At 34.2% G+C, this 18,860-nt stretch overlaps 2 long non-coding RNA genes across 3 annotated transcripts; both read left to right on the top strand.

Annotated features, from left to right (window-relative positions):
* Positions 1 to 9,739: 9,739 nt before the first annotated feature.
* Positions 9,740 to 14,198, top strand: LOC134278278 (uncharacterized). Its single transcript, XR_009994408.1, has 5 exons — positions 9,740 to 10,218; positions 10,900 to 11,205; positions 12,049 to 12,443; positions 12,834 to 12,955; positions 13,745 to 14,198. It is a non-coding gene; the product is annotated as an uncharacterized LOC134278278 (long non-coding RNA).
* Positions 14,199 to 14,453: 255 nt separating this feature from the next.
* Positions 14,454 to 17,918, top strand: LOC134278277 (uncharacterized). 2 transcript variants are annotated; one of them, XR_009994407.1, is made up of 5 exons: positions 14,454 to 14,539; positions 14,628 to 14,751; positions 15,051 to 15,158; positions 15,631 to 15,702; positions 17,885 to 17,918. It is a non-coding gene; the product is annotated as an uncharacterized LOC134278277 (long non-coding RNA). The 2 variants fall into 2 exon arrangements; XR_009994406.1 differs by lacking the exon at positions 17,885 to 17,918 and having other exon boundaries at positions 15,631 to 15,903.
* The last annotated feature ends 942 nt before the right edge of the window (positions 17,919 to 18,860 follow it).

The raw sequence follows: 18,860 nt of genomic DNA, 5'->3' as shown, positions 1-18,860 counted from the left end.
TTAGCAACCATTGAACAAAATTTATATTGTTTAACGTCCCTCTTGAGAATTTTTCACTCATATGGAGACGTCACCAATGCCGGTGAAGGGCTTCAAATTTAGACCTATACTCGGCACTCAGGGCCATTGAGCAGTGAGGGTCCTTTATCGTGCCAACGCCTACCGTTTATTTTCTTTATAAAAAGAAATTATAGAAAAGTTCAGATGATAAAAACATTTTTTCTTTAGAGGAGATTTAATATCATCTATCGGGTTTAGAAAAAAGGACAATTATTTTATATTTTTTATCTCCTTAGCCTTGAAATAAACTTGGAAATATTGCTTAATACTTCAATAAAAATATCAGTTGTAAACAAATCACACATAGTAAAAGTTTAAAAATAAAAAAAAATCATAATATGTTAGCTTGATATGAAAGTGTAATATAACCAAACAAAAGTATGCCAAATTAGGTAAATTTTACTAAGAACAAGGTGTAAAGCAGAAAAATTACAAAGGCTGATTTTTCCATTTAGCATCAAGCCAACATACTCTGTAATTTAATTTTATCTTTACACTTCTACTGAGAAGGATGTGCAGATAATGAAAGGTATTCAATCTCAAAGTTCATTAAACAATACAAAATAGGAGCAGAGCAAACAAGGACATACGAAGCATCATAGGTTGGGTCAGGTGTCATGGAGGAGTAAGCATCCCCTGCCGACCGGTCACACCCACTGTGTGTTCCTTGTCGTGATCAGTAAATTGAAAAATCCGTCGTCAATTCGATATTCAGTGTACGAATAATTGGCAAACAATTAACAGTTAACAAAACGTCATATAGCATTTGTCTAAATGATAAACAGAAAAGCGAGGTTAAAGGATAGGTAGGTGTCAAAATGTTGTTGCAGTTGAAAAGCTTACTTCGGTGTAAATGTACTATGAGTATATGAAGTTTGATTAAAATTTGATTAATGTTTTTTTTAGCTGAGATAAACACATATTTTAAAAAGTAAGGTCAAGGTCAAAAGGAAATTCAAGGTCAGATTAAGTTCATGCATTAATTACTCTCAGCAGTATATATCAGCACATGATAGATTGACTATATATACTGTTGAACGTCCCTCTCCAGAATATTTCATTGATGTGGAGACGTCACCACGTGCAAATTTAGGCCTACATGTATGCTTGGCACTTACAGCCTTTGAGCAGGAAGGGATCTTTATCGTGCCACATCTGCATTAACATTGGGCCTCGGTTTATACTGTCTCATCTGAAGGACTGCCCCATGTAGTCGCCTTTAAAGACAAGCAAAGGGTACTGAGAACTTATTTTAATCCGGATCCCCAGGGGGTATCAGCATATGAGGTTTGATAAATGTATCTTGAATTGTTTATTCAAAACTCATACACATTTGTAAACATTAATTTAATAAATGTGAGGTCAAGGTTAAAGGAAAAGTCAAGCTAAAAAGGAGTGAAGCTTACATCAGTATGTATCATCATGTGAAGTTTAATTACACAATTTGAATGGTTTCTTTAAAATAAAGCAAAACACAAATTTTACAAAAAATGAGTAAAGGTCAAAGGAAAAGTCAAGGTAAAAATATATTGCTGCAGGTGGATAGTCTCCAACAGTATGTATTAACATATGAACTTTGATGAAAAAATATCTAAAAAGTTTCTCTGAGCCCAATGGAAAGACAGATGGAAGGGTGGAGGACGGACATGACAAAAATTATACATGTATTCCTTATCATGGCGTGGCATAGAAACTTGGATCTACATTTTATGAGGATTTTTCCATATCAAGATTATACAAGCACATTCAAAGAATATTGTATTAGGTTAAAGTGGAAAAGATCATAGCATCATCAGAAATATTTTGTTGCAGGTAATGTGCATGTCAAATATGAAAGTCATATATCTTTTCAATCAAAAGTTCTATATATAATAAAACATTTTTGAAAAGAAGGTTAAACATTTACGTCATGGTTACAAAGTCAAAAGTCATGATATATTTAGAAAAGTGTTTTCACAAATAATATACATGTATAATTTGAATTCTTTAGATTTTCGCTTTCAAAATGATCAATTTAAAATGTTATCCTTTGGAAAGTAGGTAAAACTTTAAGGTCAAGGTATCACTTGTGTTAAAAAATCGTAGTATATTTAGAAAGTTTTGTGGTAACGTACATGTGAAATATGAGAGCCCTATCTCTTATTTTTCAAAAGTCATTACAGAGTACCAAGGTTAAATTTATTGTGACAGATGCACATACTGTCAATGAGATGGACAGACTGACAGACAAATGAGATGTTCCAGAAACGGGGGAAAATAATGCCCTTGTTGTTCTTGAGAAGAATTATGATGGAAAAAATCCATATTTTTTTTAACGCAAATCAATTTTTTTTTTTTATTTCTTTTGTTTGTTTGTTGTTAAACATCACTCTCACGTGATCCCTCTCAGCATTCCTCTCAACATTTTTCACTCATATGGGGACACCACCACTTGCAAAATAATGAGGACAAGACAAATGTGAGGTCAACATTCATTTTAGGAGTTTTCAACCATTAGGACGTAAAGATATATTAACTTGAGCCTTCCCAGACCACTGTCTGTTCATGTATGCAAACAAACTACTATTTGTTTTTACATTTAAAAGAAATAAATATATCCAAATAGTTTAATGTGGTCAATATGAATCTCTTTCAATGATTTTCATTCCTAATTCTAGGAAGATAGGTTGGCACAAATTCATGAGAAAATTTCAATCAATCTTATCATTGATGCACTTTTATTTAATATATTACAGTCATATTGTGAACATTTCCAGTTCATTAGGAGAGAGGGGATTACCTCCACGGATTCATAACTTTATTACTATTAAATTTACTTAACATAATTACACAAGAAACAGCATTATGTATAGTCAAATTGAAAAAAGTTTTCTACTTTTCACATGATCATTTGTCATTAAGGGGACATGGAGTGGGTAGGAAGATCCCCTGGAACATGTAGGATTATAATATATACTGAAGCAAATAAAAATGATTGATTGTATATTGTTTAACTTCCCTCTCGCGAATTTTTCACTCATATGGAGACGTCACCGTATGCCGGCGAAGGGCTTCAAATTTTAACCTTTACTCGGAAATCAGGGCCATTAAGCAGTGAGAGATCTTTATCGTGCCATCGCCTGCCCCTGACCCGGGGCCTCGGTTTTTAAGGTCTCATCCGAAGGGCCCGCAACTTTCACTTCAATGTGCCGAGCCCATGGCGAAGGAACAGTTGCTATCCATTTTAACGACTAAATCAGTCGCGGCCGTGATTCGAACCCACGACCTCCCGATCACGGAGCGAGCGCTCTACCGACTGAGCTACCGTGAACGGTACAAATAAAAATGACTTTGGTTGCATGCCCTCCACCCTATAAAACAGTTTCCACTATAATTTCTTTTTTTTGCTTCTCAGGAAATTCCCCCTACCTCCGAGACAAAAAGTGATTTGGATACTTCATATAACTTTCTTTTGCTTATTTTAGCCCCTTGTTACCAATTTGCTGGAGTTAAATTGTAATCTCTCCTTGTTGGAACTCTTTAGTATTATTGGATAAAAAGTGACAGGTGTGTCAACATGGAAAGAAGACAGTCATGTAGGATCATTTTTTGCTTCACCTAGGGAGTAGTTGTGGATCATTATTGCACTATTAAAGAGGCATGAAGAAAAACAAATAGCAGGGCCATAAGAAACGATTCTAGTGTTTGGGAGTGGGACAACCTACATTATCAACTACCAGGATTCCCTAGAAATTAAAAGAAAATTAAAAGGTCATTAAACGTTGTTTTTTGGTATTGGAAACAAAATATACTTGTAGTAGCTATCTTTTCTATGGGACTTGTCTTCCAGGAATCTACATGTATTCCTTGGTTAATTAACAGTTACATTTTTTTTCCAAACAAGTAAAAACCACAATTGAATAGGAAAATAAAGTAAATTAAATTAATGCAGTTTTATTTTTAAGCCCCCTTAATTTGTAAAATATTACCAAAATTTTACTTTTACTAAACTTACTAGAGTTTCCCAAAAATGCACCCTGGAGGCGTATACCTTTTTATTTTATACATCAAAGAAACTTGGAGATAACGAACAGTATTCAAGATTAAAAGTCCTTTAAAATGATATTTAGATAAGTACTGAAGTTAGAATTTTAGTTTTATATATTTTCCAACATTTATTGTGCTAAGGAGACCAAATTCTTTCCCAAAAAATATCATAAAATAATAAAATGAAAAAAAGTCTGTTCTGTTATTTCGCTTCACGTAGTTGCTTACATATCATAAATTGCTCCAGAAAAAATGGAAAAAAAACGATTCTTTACAATAATCACATTTATATTATGACGTCTTAAATACGTCAAATTAGTTACAGAATCTATAAAGAAATTAAGGGAAAGGTCTTCTTGAAAAAATAAAGTACATGTGTATGGAAGATATGATGACATTCTACTTTACCTTGATATAATTATTTGATTGACTTTTTGTTGTTCAAACCCCTTTTAAAATTTTAAATATATGAAAAAAACCTGCCCAAAAGCTACCAGTTATGTCTTATACTCGGCATTGTCTCATACTCGTCTTTTTCTCAGCATTCAGGACCATTGAGCAGCGATCGAACATTTTAGTGCCAGCAATTACTGCGATACACAGGACGTTGATTTAAACCGTTTCTTCCGAAGGACCGGTCTCCACATCCCACAGTGAAATTCGAACCCGCAACGTAAAGATTGAGACTTAAGAAGCTGGGGTGACAGCCATTTCAGACTATTTTGATCTCTTTTAAAAAGAAGAGCTCCATTTAAAGATATACAAAAATGATCAAATTTTAGAACTTAAATGTGTGATAGGCTCTTTGGATTGACAATATCATTTATGTTTTACATGTAGCTGATTTTGTTGGTAGTACAAGTATAAGTAGTAGTAGTAGACACTGTAATAACAATTACAATTATTAGACAAGATAAAAAAAATGTAACTATACAATTGAAATATAGTATTTGTTATCATTACAAATGCATACTTTATAGTTCATATTCTCTTTGTATTAAATTTATATAAAAATATTTACCACTTCTTTATCACAGATCAATTCAGCATAAAAATAATTCCTTTAGCAAATCAGTAATTTGAAATTAAAGAAAGTCAAAATAATTTATTATAATCATATTTGTTTTTTTAATGATTCAGAATCATATTATATTCCTGAACATATACACAGAAATAATATTTTATGCATTGGACTGAATACAAATGAAATGATTTTCAACACAAAATGTAAACATGCAAGACAAATACTCAAAATAAAGTTCTGTCAATACATGCATATGATAGACAAACACAAACACAAAACACATAGATTACCTTCAATATGGTCAAAAGGTCTTGATGTTACGTACTACCGCATATGCATACACATGCATGTCAGTCCTAGAAAGAATACATAAATATGAGTTATCTCCCTTAGCTGATATAAAAATCTTTAATAATGATAACTGATTAATTTAATGAAAAATACCCTTGCTTTAATTGAAATGGATTATTTAAATTATATGAAATAAAAACTAAAATTCCTAATTTTATGATAAATAACATTATAGTTGTTTACAAACTAGTTTTACAACTTTACATTTATTTATTCATTTCACTCAGTCCTACATACATAGAATTTTATGACTGAATCAGAGGGAAATGTCATATACAATATTTATTTTTCTCATTTACAACAACGATTATGACAACGAGCACACGGCGGGGGTGACCGGTCGGCAGGGGATGCTCACTCCTCCATGGCACCTGATCCCACCTCTGATGTTTTGGAGGTCCGTGTTTGCTCTGCTCTTATTTTGTATATTTGTTTAATGGACGTTGAGATTGAATAATGTTCGTTATTTCCATATTCTTCTTACACACGTACACAACCTCTCAAACTTTCAATCACCGTTCTAACACCTTTTTCACTCATTTTCATACAAATTCACAATCATACAAAATAATATAACAACAGACCTGAGATCCTTGAAGTACGGGGCTCGATGAAAATATAGATGTAGTGACAACTGAACCCCCAAATAGTAAACTCAGGGAATCACTAAAAATACACATGGTCCTCTTGGACACAAAGACCTGTATGACCAGTTCTACCCAAAAATAAATCTATCCACAATCTCATTGTCGGGTCACTCCATAGGTCACTGACCTCTCAAAGTTTATAGCTATAAATAAGTATAAGGGAAACACATCTAATAATTCTTAATTTCTAAATAATTCTAAAGTGAGATATTACCAATATTCTTCTGAAGAAGGATATCGAGATAATGAACAGTATTCAATCTCTAAAGTCCATTAAACAAGATACAAAATAATAGTAAAGCAAACATGGACCTCCTTAGCATTAGAAGTGGTATCAGGTGCCATGGTGAGTGAGCAGCAACTCCTGACCGGTCAAATCCGCCGTGGGTTCCTTGTCATGATCAGGAAATTACAGAAAGAAAAAGAATCTGTCGTCAATTCAGTGTAAAAATAATGGACTAAAAATTGGTATGAAAAACGTCAGTCAGCTTTTGACTCAATGATAAATTGTATGTGCTGACAAGTTCATTGTATCGACCATAGAACTAACGATGTCATTAAACGAGACTGCTGATATTCTGCATAGAGCATGTTCTTGCGTATCGAATCAACTGAGATATATATATATATATTCCATATGCAGGTGATGAATGTATATTGCTGTAAGGGAAGTTGACGATAGAAAAGTTAAAGTAATCAATGTTCATCATATAGCTTGGTTGTTAGATTACCATTAGTGTCTTTTTCAAGTAAAATATCCAATTATGAAGCAAACGTGTCGGACTCTGGGGGTATCTTTTATTTCAAGCTCACCAGGATATATCATATCAAATGGAAATTATCAATATTAATTGAGAATAAGTCGTCGATATATCTAAATTTTCGAGTTGAAGTCCACAGGAAGTGTTTTCTTCTTTTCGTGCGTAAGATTTTGCATAAATTCTGATTCATATCAATATAAATATTAGTCTGCAAAAAACGGAGCGCAATTTGTACCCATGGGAATTTCCAGAAATTGTTGGAATACCTGGACTCCAAACACCACCTAGATATTGTCAATCAGAAACTCAAGCATCTTTTTGATGTCAACTTCAGAGTACTTATGTGTGCAATCAGATGGTTTTGGAGGGGGGGGGGGGAAAGGCTGATAATGTTTATGCCAGGGAAATATTAAATTTTATCAATCAAAATTGCCTTTTTGTTTACAAAATAAATCATATATTTCGGTTCAGTCAAAATTTGAATGAAAATTTTATGCATGTGTAATCAATATCTAAATAAAGATTATTTCTATAATCAAAATAAAACAACACACTTTTTATGTTTGATGCGATAATAAAAAGCAAATATCCATTCAGGTACCACCAAGAACATACTTTACTAGCAGCACGTCTGTTTCTGTTAGGCTTGTTTTGTCTCCTGCGAGACACTTTCTTTTCATTTCTTTTATAAACATAGCTCATGGTACATTTATTAACCAAGTTGAATTTTTAAAAGTTCATTGAAACAATTCCTGTTCGACGGTTCTTATCTCTAATAACTGGACTAAATGAATTTCATTAGTCAAAATATTATTTTTGACCTAGATAAAGTTCTTTTTAAATTTTATAGAGGTTATAAAAATTTTGTTTGGGCTAGCCTCAAATGTTATTTAAATATATACACGTCACCGAGATATAACAACAGCCAATGAAAACCTCTTTGTAAGTATGTCATCAATCAGAACAGAAGAAGCCTCCAGATTTTGTTTTTTTTTACTTTTGAGTTCGCAGGTTTCCATGTACAATTTACCAGAAATAGCGTAGATTACACAGCTAATTGTGCCACGTACGTGTTACATATGGTTGCACATAACACATGTATCACGTATGTGAAATGTACGTATCACATACGTGTATTACGAACATACGTTTCACGTATGTGGTACAACGTACGTATAACATATGTGTGACTACATACGTTTCACATAACGTACGTTAAACGTATGTTTGGAATACACGTATGTGTTACGTACGTGAAACGTACGTGTAACATATGTTATGTGCAACCATACGTTACACGTACGTTGATAAACGTATGGTTTACATGTGTATTGTCAACCACATGTTACACGTACGTTAATTAACATATGGTTTACATGTGTATAGTCAACCACATGTTACACGTATGTTAATGAACACATGGTTTACATGTGTATAGTCAACCACATGTTACACGTACGTTAATGAACTCATGGTTTACATGTGTTTTATAAAGCACAAATGTCATGTATATAATATAGTTTCATCTTCCCAAGTCAAGAGTTTCTGATCCGCTCCGCTCCACATAAACCCTTGACCGAATAGGCTAAGTTTGACGGGGTTTACTGTCACGCCATCTAGTGAGATTACATATTTTGAACTCTCCTGACCTCTGCTATTAGCCAATCAGAGTAAACGAATTCAACAGGGAATTCGAGATAATATTGGTAGTCGGTAATAAATTCAATATAACTCAACTACAAAACTGAGACAAACCTTTAAAAGGGCTATCTAATGAAAAATACACTATCCTTCGGACTAAAACTGACGTGTTTTTATGGTTACGATGTAGTTTCAGTTTAAATAAAACAATGATTTTGATTGGTTTATAAAAACTTGCATGAGGCCATTCAGAGAACGTATTTCTAGCCCCGTGAAACTTAGCCTATTCAGTCAAGGGTTTATGTGGAGCGGAGCGGATCAGAAACTCTGGACTTGGGAAGACGATATACATGTAGTTTATGTGCATTATAAACCACACATTAAATATACTAATGTACATAAATAAATTATGGTTAACTTGTTTTTCTAAAGCTCTCATTACATATATGTTGATGAATATAGTATGTGTATTATCAGGCACGTGTTACATATGCATTTAAAAAGGTGTTTTACATGTGTGTGAAAACCTATGTTTGAGAATGAGAAGGCTGTATATTTTGTAAATTCATACTATTACATACATGTATGATAAATGTAGCTTGACTATAAATCTAATCCTTTTTATTTTATTTCAAATTTAATTTATTAATCAAATTATCATTTAGTTTTTGCTATAAAGAGAAAAAAAAAACAATGCGTTAAATATTTATTGGTGCTAGGGAATACATAATTTCGCTTAAAATACAGGAACTTTTTGTATAAAAGTATGGCTGACTTCCACAACTAACTATTTTACCTTAATAGTTTAAGTGATTTTGGAGAACTAATCAAGATATTATTTAACATAACAATCAATAGGCACTTAGCAATGCTTAGGGCTTAACCTGTTATTCAGGAAGAAGAGCAATCATAGTGATATGACCATCTATAAAATCCTTCTTATAATATGTATAACATGTCCTTAGATCAGAAGTTGCATGTATTTTATCAAACTAATAATTATATATTTTAAAATCTAAAATATCTTTTTTGACATAAACATTGATGTTTGTTTAAACCCAATGACCATGAGATCACAACTGAAGCATACATGTGTGTGCGTTGTTGACTTGTCGTGTGCGTATCTAATGTTTCAATTTATTTCACATTGTTTACCTTACGTCCATTTTCATGTCTGGCATGATGTTATGAGTTCGCATTGGTTTAAAATTTACTCTAAAAACAATAAGGAAAAACACCAGAATTGCCTAGGTACAGGGGGCCGCCATTTTGGACACCCAACATTGAGCGGAGGAGAAAAGCTGACAGGAGTCCTGATTGGTCATTAACCGAAAATCTTTGTGGTGGAATTTGACAGTGAAATATAAGTGACAAAAATGAGATGTGACTTATTAGAATATGTAAAAGGATATAGGACTTATAAAGGAAGACTTGAGATGAGGGGTGATATTTTACTGGACACTTTCATTCAGTGCGGATCTACACCAGTTGGAAACGGGCCAAAATTCAAAGGAAAAACGCCGCGGCAGTGTATATTTTTCGTGGTGGAATTTTGAAGAAGAGGTGTTGGACTTTGCTTTAAAGTGACTGATTTTTTTAAAATTGATTAAATAAATAAGTGACAGTGATTGGAATTTGTATGGAAGTCTATGGGAAAACATTTAGTGGTGTTTGTCCTATACAAAGAAGGCAAGAACTACTTTATAAGGTAAGTGTAAGAAAATAGTGCAATTTAGGCGCCATTTGTCATTTTCATTATAAAATGGATGCATTTCTTGAGAATTTAAAAAAAAAATTACATGTTAAAAGTGAGCGGGGCCCCCAGGGGGACACTTGTGTGTATTGGAGGGGTAGGATTTCCTCCTCTGGCTATGGGTTACAAACTGTTTACTGGCCAGAGGAGGGTAGAAAGGTGGAAAAGGCACACAGAGTAGCCCTTATGGTCGACAGGAAACAGACACGGAGTCAGTTTCCGCGTGACAATGTAGAGTGCAGTCACCTGTGTCACAATAAGCTATGTGTGAACCCCCAGCACTTGGTGTTAGAGTCCCACTCTGTCAACCAGGAGAGGAATCACTGCCAGTCTCAGGGGCTGTGCAGCAAGTCACACTTGCCCTGGTGCATTATATGTAATTATAGTTTACATGTAAATTTTATTTCATTTATTTAGGGGTTTTGAATAGCTGTGCTCATTTTTTTTGCTTAAATTTTGAGATTTTTGGTCTTTAACTGACTTTGAAAACATCATATTCTTTCTGTAATTTACTTCCTCCTGATGCTGTTCATAAAGTTTATACAGTTTTTTCCTTTTAATTACTCTAGTATTTCTATATTTTTTTGATTTCTGATATATTTTTTGCCTTTCATAAGTATTTTGAATATTTTTCAGAGATTGACTAACCCTCCCCCCCTCTGGGATGGGGGCACCCACACCAGCACATAAGACCTTGATGGATTCCCCCGGGCCGTTATTTGTACTGTGAGCTGCACTGTGCGCCCGACCGTGGAAGTTGCGTGCGAAAGTGACATTCTTAGGCAGTGAGCGCCTTAGACGCCTGTTGAAGCTCTCCACTTTCTGTGTATTGGTATTAAGAATGGACTTGTCTAGGACTGACGGGGCAAGCCGCCTGTTGACGCAGGTCTGGAGAATCCTTGCATTGGCCCTGGAGTATGGAATTTTGAAGTTTCCATCAAGGTAAGCACTTTTAGTGAGCCAATTTCTCTTTCCACCCTTGCATACTAAAGAGTGTTTTTTGCACAAAGCATGTTCACCCATGTAGCAGCAAATTATTGCATCACTCACATAAGAGAGTTGCTTCTTAATTTTGCTTGCATGACCTGTGCATTTAATTTGAGCTTGGTTTATCTCACCAGTGCATCTGTCTGTAAAATCTATAGCAAAGTTATGCAGCAGTTTGGTTCTTTCAGCTTTAGTACTTTTGGGCATAATTTTCTGTAAAGATTCATCTTTCTTAATGGCCTTTCTGACATTTTCAGCAAGGTGCCGAGTGTCGACAAAATGTCGCGGTTCGTCCGATAGTTTGCCCTCCGCATACAAAGACTCTGCGGCCTTGAATATTGTACTATCGGGGTCAGATGTAATGTCCTTGACATTTAAATCATTCTTGAGAAGGTCTTGTATGCCCTCTTTGGCCCATGTGAATTCGTCACCAATGTTTTGTGTCATGGGTATATTTGCCCCACATGTCTGCTCAGTGCACACATGGCTTGGATTGTTCTTGAGGTGCTGACCCTCGGGACACATCTTGTTTTTGGTCACTAGGGATATTATGTCGTGACCACTGGTCACATCCTCTGCAAGAGAGAAGACGGTCTGGGTAGCAGGCTGGAAGGGGGTTTCCCCCACCCCAGAGTAGAGAGGGTTATTATACATCCCATCGCACTGTATTCCTATGTTATTTGGGTTTGGTGCCCCCCGCAATTTATTAATATTAACTAATTTCTTGCATCTTTCCTTCATATCACATTTATTAAGGGTGACTACTTTTTGCATGACGGTGTTACTTGTCTTTTGTAGTGAAGACTCAGAAGGCGGTGGAGTGTTGGTGGCCATAAGTATTTTGCGTAGCGATGAACTGCCAATCGGGGTTTGACTTAGACCTACTTGAAGGCCATAGTTGACTGTTGCGGGTTTCCTTCCCCTTGAGTTAGTTTGCACTTCCTCATAGAGGTTGTGCATTTCGGACACATAAGGGCACCTGCTGCATTTTAGCCGAAGTCGAGTACCCAGGCCACGCCTGTCCTCGGAGTCCATGTCCCAGGTCAGTCTGCCATCACAGCCAGGATTGGTCCGCCCATGTTCTTTAAAGGCTGTATTGAACATCTCGCTTGTCTTTCCGAGATGGACAAGTCTGTGGGAGTCTGAATCACAGCTGCTGAAACCAGTGTTGTACCTAATCACTTCCTAGCCAGGTAAGTTCATTTTCAGAAATTAGAGTTACTCCCCTTAGTCTATACTTGTTTTCAGAATTGAGACAAAAGACTCATCACAGTCTAAAGAATCTGCTTTTGTAACTTTTTTCCTCAAATAAATGTTCAGTTTTAAAGATTGTTACTATAATTTAGAGAATTAATTAATTTTGAGTTAATTAAGCTTATTAATCTGACAGGATCTTAGGTATACCCCTAATTTCAGGAAAACTGGCCTTATATGGGCCTTTTATAATAAGTAGAAAAGTTATTTACTAATTAATTTAGTTAAATTGTATCATTTATTAAATTTCAATAAATTTTAAAGAACTAGAGTCGTTACCCCATGTTTTCGGCCTGCGTCAAAACCTCAGGATTCTCCTTCTGTTTCAGGGGTCTTGGCCGCAGCAACCGGTGGCACCCAGGCCGCAGCATCATTTCCTGCTCCTCACTCACAGAGGGTGGATGTCTGACCAGTTCCAGGGTTTCCCGGTCTACTCTTGTGAATGGTGCAGGTGAGTTTTCTTCTTTTTTAAGTAATTTTCCTTTGTTGTGAGGCACATTTTTTTGTTTAAAACAGTAATTATTCCCTTTTTTAAATTTTCCCATCTTTGAAAAATGACCTAAAGTTTTACTATGGATACTCTGTCTGAAGTGAAATTCACTTGTGATGTGCTTTTTCCATTGCTCTATCAGCATCATGTCAAGTTAATGTGTTATCGTGCAATAATTTATTATCATGATAGGAATTAGCCAGCAACCCTCACTGCAAAATGTAGGTGTATTGAAGGGGGTAGTGACAGTTTTACTGCCATAGAGAAACAACAGTTCTAGATCAAATTACTTCTCATCTCTTTTGATAACCTTCTCTTAATTGGCCGTCAGCTGCTTAGTGATTTCATTTTGAATTGTAAAATTAAATACATGTTTAAGACATTTTTTCTCAATAATTTGTGATTTTTAGGCCATTTTTTTTAAAACCGGGTACAATATACCCGGAATGTGAAAATTACATGTAATCCCTCAAAGTCTCTTCAAAACATAAGAAATAACACTTTTAGTCAGTTAATTACATATTTTATTTGAATAAGCACTGTAAAAGTCAATACGAAGTTCACTTTTCAATACGTCTTCATATCACAGTTGCAGTCATTCTTTATAGGGGGTACATTAAATAGACAGTCATAATTTACATGTTTTTTCATGTAATTTCTTCATATTACATATTTTACATGTACAATATACATGTTATCTAAAAATGTCAAAATGGCCACTTTTTCACTTTGTTATCCTTTTGGTTATAGGAAAAACACCAGAATTGCCTAGGTACAGGGGGCCGCCATTTTGGACACCCAACATTGAGCGGAGGAGAAAAGCTGACAGGAGTCCTGATTGGTCATTAACCGAAAATCTTTGTGGTGGAATTTGACAGTGAAATATAAGTGACAAAAATGAGATGTGACTTATTAGAATATGTAAAAGGATATAGGACTTATAAAGGAAGACTTGAGATGAGGGGTGATATTTTACTGGACACTTTCATTCAGTGCGGATCTACACCAGTTGGAAACGGGCCAAAATTCAAAGGAAAAACGCCGCGGCAGTGTATATTTTTCGTGGTGGAATTTTGAAGAAGAGGTGTTGGACTTTGCTTTAAAGTGACTGATTTTTTTAAAATTGATTAAATAAATAAGTGACAGTGATTGGAATTTGTATGGAAGTCTATGGGAAAACATTTAGTGGTGTTTGTCCATAAACAAAGTTTTCTCCAATCTCGTCATGTGTATCGGACATCGGTAGAGGCACATAAAATTGAACTCGGTCATCGGTAGATATAATCTATCCGAATTCAAGAGCAAAAATATATTTAAAAAAAAAAGAAAGAAAGAAATTCATGAAAAATTCACAACAAATCTGAAAAGGGAGTAAATGATTCATCAAGATAATTATCACATATACTGTGGGTACCGTCCGTATAAAACATATAAAATATACCTTCCGGAATTTTCCAGCCTCCATTTATGTACTACATGTACATTACCAGTGACGTCACTGGAAAGAGAAGTCTGACGTCTGCAAGTTCTAGGGCCTAGCTAAAGGTGAGGAATGCATAAAATCAACAATTATTTAATTATTTTATGACTGTGTGTTGCATGTAAACTAAGGGGGGTGGTTTTTTTTTTTCAGTGTATTACATAATGGAGACTTGGGTTACCAAAAACAGAAAATATTGACCACGTTGAGGCAGTGAGCTGTCTTGGTCAGCACCCAGGTGTATCCATCAACACGGGCACGTTATATCTAAATGAAGGTGAAGTTTAAAAGTACTGTTATAACAATTAAGTATTTATTTAAAATGTTTTTTAACCTAACAAATAAGATGCAATAAAAAAGAAACAACGTATACAACTAGTATTTGATGTAAAGTTCCACTCCCTGAATTTATTTCTTTTTACAGTATTTATTGATAAAACATCACATTAGATGGTAAATGACATTAATATCTTTGAGTGCAATAATGGTGTAACAGTTTTGTTTTTACATATCTGCCCTTTTAATCCTTATGAATATAAATTGTGTTTGAGATTGAGAATTTATATGTGATTTTAGACATGCATTCCAGGATGGTGACTGAAGCTCATCTTTGTAAACACCTAAATGCCTAGAATGGACTCCAAAACAGATTCTTAAAGTTTAACCAGTATTATCTTGAATATGGTAATACTTTTAATTATAAAGGAATCAGATTTTCTGATCATATTGCTTTTAGACTTGCAAATACTACATGTAACTTGAAGCTTTTCATGTAAAATTTGAAATGCAATCAAGTTTGACGAATTTCACACTACTAAGAGTTATCTCCCCTTGTCGGCATAACTCTCATTTTTCCCACTTTGTCCATTGTAAGTTACCTGTTATTATTTTCAATCTTCAAACGTTATTGGACTATTTAGATCTGTACTGGTACATGTATTGCCGAAGTTTGGGGCAACATGAAAATCTTAATGAACGATATTCAATTATTCATTACAGATTTTATTTTTAAGATACTGACCAATAAATTTGGAAAGGTTACAGAGGGAAAAACAGGGCCTTATGCTGGATTGACCTCACAACGGGGAATAACTTTTGTAAATTTAATGTGAAAGTTGTCTATTTTTTTTAACATATATTTTTTTTTAACCTCAAGGACAAAAAGTATACACTTGGAACACACACAAAAACAGATGAGTTCATGCCAAGCTAAAGATTAATGCAGATGGTAAGTTCAATTTTTCATTTTGTAACTCTTCTGGTTTTATCCAGATCGGACCTTACATATAATTAAGTCAGCTTCAGTATATAATAGAAGAATATGGAGATAACGAACAGTATTCAATCTCAAAGTCCATAAAACTATACAAAATAAGAGCAGAGCAAACACGGACCCCCGAAACATCAGAGGTGGGATCAGGTGCCATAATAAAACAACTATTTACTTACTATTCGGAAAATAGCTTGTTTATCATCTCCCTCAACAGCAAACTATTTCTCTCAGCTGCATCTTGGGGAATAGTTGTTGTCTTGGGGGACGATAAACTAGCTTTTGTCCTTATAGCCAGTAAATAGGTGTACATGAACACTGTTTTTAGCTCCTCTGAGCCAAAGGCTCAAAGAGCTAATGCTATGGCCATTTGTGCGGTGTGCATAAACTTTTTAGAATGTGGGCCATAACTCAAGATCCCCTTGGACAATCATTGTCAAATTTTCACAGAGCATCCTTGGTCCAAGGGCTACCATTTATACTAAAATTAGGGTTTGGACCCTTATGCAATGGGGAGATAAACAGGAAGATAAAACCAAAAGAAGTCTGTATTGGCCTAGAATTGTTAAACTTTGTGAGTTGAGGCATCTAGGGTTTTTGGAAAATGTCGACCAAAAAGTAGGTCACCATGACCTACTTATGGTATTTTATAGCTCTATTGAAATATCTTCAGTCCTAACTGGCTATGAATCATTATGGAACTTTCTTGGTTGATGTATTTTGGGTCTTATAAACATGGAGGCTTCAAATACTAGTAATAGATTGTACAATTTATTAGAAGAGCAATTCAAGGCCCTTGGGTTTCCAGTTGTCCATCGTCATACACTGTGCTCTGTCTGGTAAAATTTTAGCATTTACAGCATCCTCCCAACACAGGGCAAGCCCTGCCACCCAAACTTTAAATTTTCAGTTTTTATGAAAGAAAAAGAAATATTTGAGGTTTTTGCTATTGTAAGGGGAATATTTTACTCATCAAAAGGGAAAAAATTAGATCTTCAGGGGAAATTTTCTGTAGGGGAAAAGCACCCATTATCGGTAGTAAATATGCCCTAGATTAATCCCTGAACCCATCAAAATTATTCAAAATTGTATTTTTTTGATTGGACATCAAGCAAACTATTAGCAAGATTTTAATAAGCATTGAGTCTTACTAAAATTATGAAATTCATATAGCCCCAGGGTAGGTGGATCAGATGTAAAGGCACAGCTTTATTAATTAATCATAAACTGAAAATGCATTGATTCATTGAAAATCTATAGAATGCTCCTAAGTTGAAAGCAAAAAGACTAAGTTCATGACAATGAGGAATAAGTTTTATACCCCTGTAATCAAAGATTCTGGGGTACATCTATATAGCTTTTGCCCTGTCTGTCTGTCTGCAAAATTTTTTCACATTGGCCATATTATTTTAGTGGGTGAAAGTATGGCCTTCATATTTCACAGACCTGGGTATTCATTGTGACAATACTTTTGTATTGGTACACCAAATTAACCTTTAGAATTGAACTTGGATTGTGACTAACTTAAGTTTTAAGAAAGTTTCATAACTTGAATCTTGGCCATAACTTTTGAACAGTTGGTGCAAGGGCTCTCATACTTCACTTGTATATTTACTGTGACAAGACCTTTCAATGGGTATAAATTAAAATATTTGACCTTGAACTTCTAGTTTAACCCACTGTTTAAAAAAATTTATAACTTTGATCATAACTTTTGAGCTGGTAGTAGTAGGGCTTTCATATTTCACAGATTTATTCTTTGTGACAAGTCCTTCCTTGGATGTCAACAATTTGACCTTGACTTTGGAGTTTGACTTACACTTGGGAAACTTTAACCATAAGCTGGCATATGGGGTATTAGTATGTACAAACACATCTTTTTTTCCGAGTTCACACACAAATCAATGCTATGTAATGAATTTTAGATAAGAGAATTACAAGGTAAATATTTGAGGATATAGTGAAAAAAATAGTTTAAAAGATCATGGTTATGAATACTAAAAAATTAATTATTTAGTATTTATATTTAAGTCATACAGTGAATCAACCAGGATTAATATCAGGATAATAATAATGTTCAGGGGGAAAAAATGGGTTTTTCCCTTATTCCATGCATCTAATATTTTCTTTTTCTTTACAGGCAAAAGAGAACTGGAGAAAAATGAATTGATGTTAATTAACATACTCTACACTAAATTTGGTTTAAATCTAAGTATGTCTTTTGTTGTGATTGCTTCAAGAGCAATTAAGGATCAGGAAATTTAAAGTGAAGGATAACCAGAAAGTGGATCATTCAACAGATGAAAAGAAAATATGCCTTTGAGGGAAATTATGTCAAATGCATGAATTGAATATCTAAATTTCACGTAATTTTTGTTTCACCAACATTTACAATATGTGAAAAAAATGTTCAAAACATGTGTTTAACCATGGTTTGACACATTTTTGTATGGTATTCATACATTTACTATATGAGCAGTGCAAATAATAAACCCATTAAACATGTTATGAGAAACATATGTTACATACACGTTACGTTATTCATATGTGAAACGTATGAATAACATACGTGTGCAATATATGTGTAACGTATGGTGGGCAATACGTACGTTTAACATATGTGACACACATGATATTCACACGTGTGAAAACGTATGTATAACATACGTGGTATCTTTTTCATGGAAAACGTACGTGAAGTCACGTACGTGTCACATACGTTTAACATACGTGAAACGTACGTGGCACAATTAGCTGTGTAGCGTTTATCAGACATATAATTTATTGAAATTAAAAAAGAATATATTTCTAACCATGCTTGCGTTAACATTGAATTATCTCAAAATAGTACATTTTGAACTTCAACCAGTTAAATGAAATCTATTTTTATCTATGTTTATTATTATACATTTAATTCAATCGTAACGGAAGTTGACAAAGATTAGTCCCTAGAAACAGAAATTCATGGTAACAGTAAGTGTTTAACTTAAACGTCACTATTCATTATAGGTATAAATTTACTTTTATCATTTAGATTCACCCTAAAAGAGTACAGTAGAGTACAGTTAATAAATTTTAATTATCTTTATAAATATTTTACTTTCGTTTTAAAATAT

Source organism: Saccostrea cucullata, unplaced genomic scaffold (genome assembly GCF_032062105.1).
Source record: "Saccostrea cucullata isolate Sc308-1 unplaced genomic scaffold, CSIRO_AGI_Scuc_v1 ctg6942, whole genome shotgun sequence".
Lineage (NCBI taxonomy): Eukaryota > Metazoa > Mollusca > Bivalvia > Ostreida > Ostreidae > Saccostrea > Saccostrea cuccullata.
The sequence above is the reverse complement of the archived record's forward strand: the minus strand, read 5'-3'. Positions and strand labels throughout refer to the sequence as shown.